General features: G+C 47.4%; 1 protein-coding gene across 1 annotated transcript in view; it reads right to left on the reverse strand.

Moving 5' to 3' along the window:
* LOC126456113 (uncharacterized) overlaps window positions 1-6,804 on the reverse strand; it is a 605,540-nt gene extending 598,736 nt beyond the window's left edge. Inside the window, exon 1 of the mRNA XM_050091867.1 lies at window positions 6,438-6,804. The gene's annotated coding sequence lies outside the window, so the exon portion shown is untranslated. The remainder of the gene's footprint in view (window positions 1-6,437) is intronic.
* Window positions 6,805-7,861: the final 1,057 nt, after the last annotated feature.

Consider the following 7,861-nt stretch of genomic DNA (forward strand, 5'->3'; position numbering starts at 1 on the left):
ACACACCAGGAACCGCGGTGTTGGCCGTCGAATGGCGCTAGCTGCGCAGCATTTGTGCACCGCCGCCGTCAGTGTCAGCCAGTTTGCCGTGGCATACGGAGCTCCATCGCAGTCTTTAACACTGGTAGCATGCCGCGACAGCGTGGACGTGAACCATATGTGCAGTTGACGGACTTTGAGCGAGGGCGTATAGTGGGCATGCGGGAGGCCGGGTGAACGTACCGCCGAATTGCTCAACACGTGGGGCGTGAGGTCTCCACAGTACATCGATGTTGTCGCCAGTGGTCGGCGGAAGGTGCACGTGCCCGTCGACTTGGGACCGGACCGCAGCGACGCACGGATGCACGCCAAGACCGTAGGATCCTACGCAGTGCCGTAGGGGACCGCACCGCCACTTCCCAGCAAATTAGGGACACTGTTGCTCCTGGGGTATCGGCGAGGACCATTCGCAACCGTCTCCATGAAGCTGGGCTACGGTCCCGCACACCGTTAGGCCGTCTTCCGCTCACGCCCCAACATCGTGCAGCCCGCCTCCAGTGGTGTCGCGACAGGCGTGAATGGAGGGACGAATGGAGACGTGTCGTCTTCAGCGATGAGAGTCGCTTCTGCCTTGGTGCCAATGATGGTCGTATGCGTGTTTGGCGCAGTGCAGGTGAGCGCCACAATCAGGACTGCATACGACCGAGGCACACAGGGCCAACACCCGGCATCATGGTGTGGGGAGCGATCTCCTACACTGGCCGTACACCACTGGTGATCGTCGAGGGGACACTGAATAGTGCACGGTACATCCAAACCGTCATCGAACCCATCGTTCTACCATTCCTAGACCGGCAAGGGAACTTGCTGTTCCAACAGGACAATGCACGTCCGCATGTATCCCGTGCCACCCAACGTGCTCTAGAAGGTGTAAGTCAACTACCCTGGCCAGCAAGATCTCCGGATCTGTCCCCCATTGAGCATGTTTGGGACTGGATGAAGCATCGTCTCACGCGGTCTGCACGTCCAGCACGAACGCTGGTCCAACTGAGGCGCCAGGTGGAAATGGCATGGCAAGCCGTTCCACAGGACTACATCCAGCATCTCTACGATCGTCTCCATGGGAGAATAGCAGCCTGCATTGCTGCGAAGGGTGGATATACACTGTACTAGTGCCGACATTGTGCATGCTCTGTTGCCTGTGTCTATGTGCCTGTGGTTCTGTCAGTGTGATCATGTGATGTATCTGACCCCAGGAATGTGTCAATAAAGTTTCCCCTTCCTGGGACAATGAATTCACGGTGTTCTTATTTCAATTTCCAGGAGTGTATATTGAAGTGTTGCCTGGAGATCAAACGCTGTATCGGTAAAACACAGTTTTGGAACGAACAACTAGAGTGTCGTAAACTTTACCACATTGTGTATCAGTATACTGGGGCGAAATCCATCGTAGGCGGCCAATGGAAGAACACTACGACCGCAACCATAGATGGAAACATAACAGACCAAAAGATATACTTGCAAGGACCTAACATCTATGGCCAAGTACACGTACACGCAAACACAACGGTACAGGTGAGCCCCTGTTAATCAGCCACCATTACTGGATATCCAGTTGGAACACACTTGCCGAAAAACTGGCACCACGCAGGGAAGCCCTACCATACACTACGTGCAGACAAGCTGTACACACACCCCATACAGTGAGATGATCTATGGCCGATCTCCCACTAATATATAACTATCCTGGTTGTTCCAGTAATGCAGCGGCTGCAGCAAACCGGGATACATCGCCATCGCCTGCCACGGTAATGATGCATGATACCCACACTAACAAACCCAATCTTGCATGAACTATCGCAGCTACTAAGTCACTACTGCTCTTACTGCCCATCCCACTGTCGTAGAGGTTTTTTTCCCTCGGCACGAGCCTTGGCACTTTTTTCCCTCTGCTCTTCAAATCGCTACCCTCATTCGCGTTTCGTCCACAATCTATCACCTGATGGACCGTGTTAATGCGTAGTCTTACCCAGACGCACGGATAACATCACAGCCCAGCATCCTGTGATCCACCTATTAGATAACGAACATGTTGACGGAGGTGACAGTAGAACTTTTGGTTTGGTCACCACGTTGGTGCGGGCGTGGAGGGTCCCCATCTCTATATAAACGATGTCCCCTAAGCGGAACGTGAAATTTTGAATCAGAAGCAAGCTTTAGTTGACTTCATCCTCTGTCACGTCTTTAAAAAGAATTATACCGCATATTTTACAACAGATCAGTTCGTCCAAAAAGCTTATAACTGTTCAAGCCCTTGGAATCACGGAAACATATTCAGTCTTGATTGCACCGCAGTTTCCTGGAAAGCCTTGTATGACCGCTTTAATAATATGAGGTTCTACCAGCATGATTCTAGTCTATACAACGAACAGCAATGGAGTTTCCAAAGTAATATCGCCATGTGATTCGTCAGTCAGATGCACGACATTGAAAAATGAACCTAGGACCAATACGTGGAATTTATCTACATCTACATGGATACTCTGCAAATCACATTTAAGTACCTGGCAGAGGGTTCACCGAACCAGCTTCACAATTCTCTATTATTCCAAACTCGTATAGCGCGCGGAAAGAATGAACACCTATATCTTTCCGCACGAGCTCTGATTTCCCTTATTTTATCTTGGTGATAGTTCCTCCCTATGTAAGTCGGTGTCAAAATATTTTCGCACTCGGAGGAGAAAGTTGGTGATTGGAATTTCGTGATAAGATTCCGTCGCAACGAAAAACGCCTTTCTTTTAATGATGTCCAGTCCAAATGCTGTATCATTTTTGTGACACTCTCTCCCATATTTCGGGATAATACAAAACGTGCTGCCCTCCTTTGAATTTTTTCGATGTTCTCCGTCAGTCTTATCTGGCAAGGATCCCACACTGCGCAGCATTATTCTAAAAGAGGACGGGCAAGCCTAATGGCAGTCTTCTTAGGAGACCTGTTACATTTTCTAAGTGTCCTGCCAATAAAACGCAGCCTTTGGTTAGCCTTCCCCACATTTTCTATGTGTTCCTTCCAATTTAAGTTGTTTGTAATTGTAATACCTAAGTATTTAGTTGAATTTACGGCTTTTAGATTAGACTGATTTATCGTGTAACCGAAGTTTAACGAATTCCTTTTAGCACTCATGTGGATGACCTCACACTTTTCGTTATTTAGGGTCAACTGCCACTTTTCGCCCCATTCCGATATTTCATCTAAATCTTTTTACAGTTTATTCTGATCTTCCGATGACTTTATTTGTCGATAAACGACAGTGTCATCTGCAAACAACGGAAGACGGCTGCTCAGATTGTCTCCCAAATCCTTTATACAGATAAGGAACAGCAAAGAACCTATAACACTACCTTGGGGAATGCCAGAAATCGTTTCTGTTTTACTCGGTGACTTTCCTTCATTTACTACGAACTGTGACCTCTCTGACAGGAAATCACAGATGCAATCACATAACTGAGACGATTCCATAAGCACGCAATTTCACTACGAGCTGCTTGTGTGGTACAGTGTCAAAAGCCTTCCGGAAATCGAGAAATACGGAATCGATCTGAAATCCCTTGTCAATAGCACTCAGCACTTCATGTGAATAAAGAGCTAGTTGTGTTTCACAAGAACGATGTTTTCTAAATCCATGTTGACTGTGTGTCAATAGACCGTTTCCTTCGAGGTAATTCATTATGTTCGAACACAATATATGTTCTAAAATCCTGCTGCATATCGACGTCAACGATATGGGCCTGTAATTTAGTGGATTACTCCTACTACCTTTCTTGAATATTGGTAAGTTGAAGGCAGCGAGTGTTAAATTTTTTAATTTATTTATGTAGAAACTGACCAGTAGCTTAATAACGTTTTGAGACTATTTACCTATCGTTCAGAATCGAATACGGGGGGAAAAAGAATGTCAATTTGAGCAAGAGGAGGAGTGAATTGACAGCACATATTCTGAGAATATCAAAGCAATGAACAGAAGGTGTGTGTGTGTGTGTGTGTGTGTGTGTGTGTGTGTGTGTGTCAATGGACGAGGGGGGAGGTGAAAATTTTAGAGGGAGGCCAAGACGGCTTCAGTAAACAGGTTCAAGTGGACGTAGGTTGCAACAGTTATGTCGACTTGCATAGTAATATCGCGGAGAGCTGCATCAAATTAATCTTCGGACTGAAGACGACGACAACGACGTTATAGAAACTGCCCCTAGCCACTGCACCATCATTTTGTCCACAGTGCAGCCATTTGTTGAGAGCGTGCTTACATTTTGTCACCAAGTGCAAGCGGTCGCTGGGATCACAGCACTAAGGAAAATAGTTGAATTTAAATAGATTCTAGCGAGTAATGCACAAGAATAAAAGTTCGCGCACTACTTGTCGAAACCACGTGCTGTAATTTCCACACCGGCACATAATGCACCTGGAATAAAATAAGGGGAGAGAGATCTACAACTTCAACTGAAACAAGACTTCAGAAGGAGGACACGAAGGAAACTAGTAGTTAAAGGAATGAGACAGGGCTAAATCCTCGCTTTGATTTTATTTAACCCTAGACCACTAAGGGGAGGGCGAGTGGGGTAAACCGAGGGGGGGACCGACCCTGTTGAAAACCTTAATACCAAATTTTACATCATTTTCGTGATAGAAGAACGCTTGATTGCACAGTTATTTTTCCTTTCCCTGAGAGCTGGGGGGGGGGGGGGGGGGGAGGGAGATGAGTTCACTAATTGACATTTTATTCACTGATGGTCGTAATTTATACTTTATACATTGGTTAATTACCACCGCAGTAGTAGATCTCCAATGGTATGTACATGCTACAGTAAGTACAAAAATCCTGCTTTGTACCACACTGCAATCTGAAATTTAACGAGGTTTTGGTAATTTAGGGTTAATCTGTTCTTAGAGCAGCAGTAAAGGAAACGAAGGGTTCATTTGGAAACGGAGAAGAAACGGAAACATCAAGTTCTATCGATAACTTCATAGTTCAGACACAGTAAAGGACTTGGGAGAGCAGAGGTGAATATGTGATAGGATTCGATCAGAAAATCAGACACTAAAAGTAGTCTCTGAGTTCTGCTGTTTGGTCAGCATAGCGACTGATGGCCGACGTGAAAAGTACTTGCTAAAAGCATTCATCTGCAGTTTAGCCGTGTACAGGAATAAAACTGACTATTAAATAGTTCATATAAGAGAAGGGAAGAGAAGTTTCTGAAGAACGTTGAAAATTAGATGAACAGAACAAATAACTAACGAGAAGGCAGTGAAACGAATTAGGAAACAAAATTTGTTGCACAATTCGACAAAAAGGATTCGTTTGATAGGATACATTCTGAAACAAGAAAACGTCACTTTTGTAATGGAAAAACTGTAGAGGGGAAACAAGGCTTGAGTACAGAAAGCAGGTTAAAATAGGCACAAGCGACAATTATGCAGACGTGATGTGGTCAGGACAGAATAGGCTAGAGTGGAGTGCTGCGTGAAGGAAGTCTTCGGACTGATGACAGCAACAACTTAATGCATCATTTTGAAGGGTTATACTTACAGCTTTCGGTGTCACATAACATTTAACTAAAATCATATTGCTAACACATTTTTTGCATTTGTAGGTAGAATTTATTTAAATCCAACTACTTGCACCAGTGCTATGATCTCATGGACTGCTGCAATTGGTTGTTGTTGTTGTGGTCTTCAGTCCTGAGACTGGCTTGATGCAGCTCTCCATGCTACTCTATCCTGTACAAGCTTCTTCATCTCCCAGTACTTACTGCAACCTACATCCTTCTGAATCTGCTTAATGTATTGATCTCTTGGTCTCCCTATACGATTTTTACCCTCCACGCTGCCCTCGAATGCTAAATTTGTGATCCCTTGATGCCTCAGAACATGTCCTACCAATCGGTCCCTTCTTCTTGTCAAGTTGTGCCACAAACTCCTCTTCTCACCTATTCTATTCAATACCTCCTCATTGGTTACGTGATCTACCCATCTAATCTTCAGCATTTTTCTGTAGCACCACATTTCGAAAGCTTCTATTCTCTTCCTGTCCACTATTTATCGCCCATGTTTCACTTCCATACATGGCTACACTCCATCTGCAATTGGTAACAAATTGTAAAGCGGCCTGAAACTGCCATCTCGTGGCGGGCGCGTGGTGGCTTGAAAGCTGTTTAAGGAATAAATAAAATTCGACTGATCGTAGTTTCCAAACAGGTCATCCTATAAGAAGTGGAAGTCTTTAACAGAGTACGCAGGCTAATGAGTTGCGTAAGACGCGGTCCGACGGCGGGACTAGAGCCTTTACTCGTACCGGAGGGCCTCGGTGCAGCCAGACAAAGAGCACATAAACGCGACAGTGAAATGTCTCAGCGCCGGCTGGGAGAGTGGCGACTGGTTTCGCGTCGCTGTGGCGGTCTCTCACCTCGTTTGACGTCAGAACCGGTTCCGCAGGCCGCGGGAGGCGGCGCGCGCTGCCGCCGTCCGCTGCATCGGCCGCACAAAAACCTCGTTAGCGGCCGCCTCTGCCTCCAGCAGCCGGAGCAACAAGTGCGGCGCCGGGCCGGCCGGCGCTCCCGCTGCACAGCCGCTGACTGCTCACACTGTCACCACGGCTCGTGCCGGCGCCCGGTCACCACTCTCGCGCCAGCAATTGCACACCCCGCGCACTGTTAACCGAGAACTCCTCTCGCGGAACGCGTTGCCAACCCACCGGCGCGGGCCTCTCCAGCGAACTGGCCGCCGCTGGCAGATAACGAGCGCGCCGCTGTTCAACTGTCTGCCCGCGCCGCGCGCAGCCTCTCCAGGGTCAGCCCCCTCCCCTGCCTCTGCTCCCCCTCGGCCGCTCCCACTCCTCTCGCGCCGTCGCTCCCCCCATCGTACCTTCTCCCGCTGGCAAGGCGATGGTCCGACCGTGTCCTCCTACTCCCCCCTCCCCGACCCCACCGCAGACGCAACTACAGTGGACCGATGGAGCTGCTCGTTTCACTGCGTGACACTAAACACACATTCCTCGCCGCCGCTGCCAACTTACCGAGGATAGAAGGCACTAGTTAAACGTCCCGTGCAGCTGAGCACTTGTCACGATTACTCTACATCAGTGGTCCCCGACCTGGGAAGGGGGGAGAGGGGAGGTAAAATGAAACTTCCTTGGCTGTAAAAACAAGCAGGGTTCAGTTTTACTTTTCTGCCCATTCTACGTTATTGCAAAAAGATAATCTGTGTTAGTAGACGTCCATTAATTATCTCAGCGGTTTTCTTTGAAATTTGGACCCCCTCTCATCCCTTGGTGAGATATGGCGAGGCCCTCCACCTCACCCGCTCACTTGCGGTTTGCCGCGTAGTCAGGTAAAAATACATAAAATAGATTATTTTTTATTTGTTCTAAACATCTATCAAAGCACTCTAATAAGACCATGTTTTATTTATAAAGTGCAGTAAACTGTGTTTTGCTGCGCAGGGTAGCCGCGTGGTCTCAGACGCCTTGCCACGCTTCGCGCGGCTCACCGCCTCGGAGGTTCGAGTCCTCCTTCGTGCATGTGTGTGTGTGTGTGTGTTGCCCTTAGCGTAAGTTATTTTAAGTTAGATTAAGTGGTGTGTAAGCCTAGGGATCGATGATCTCAGCAGTTCGGTCCCATAGGGACTTACCACCACCTAAACAGTGTCTTAACACGTGATTAAAACATTTTATTTTCAATATGCCAACCCTTAGTAGTATTCGGATGGACAGACACAAAGATTCAGACAGACAAAAGGGCTCCACGAAAATACAGAGTGACAATTATTGAACTATATGAAAAAAAACGTAAATTAGTTACAAGCTACGGTGTGATTGGTTGATTTGGTGGG

The sequence above is a fragment of the Schistocerca serialis genome, chromosome 2 (assembly GCF_023864345.2).
Source record: "Schistocerca serialis cubense isolate TAMUIC-IGC-003099 chromosome 2, iqSchSeri2.2, whole genome shotgun sequence".
In the NCBI taxonomy this organism is placed as follows: Eukaryota; Metazoa; Arthropoda; class Insecta; order Orthoptera; family Acrididae; genus Schistocerca; species Schistocerca serialis.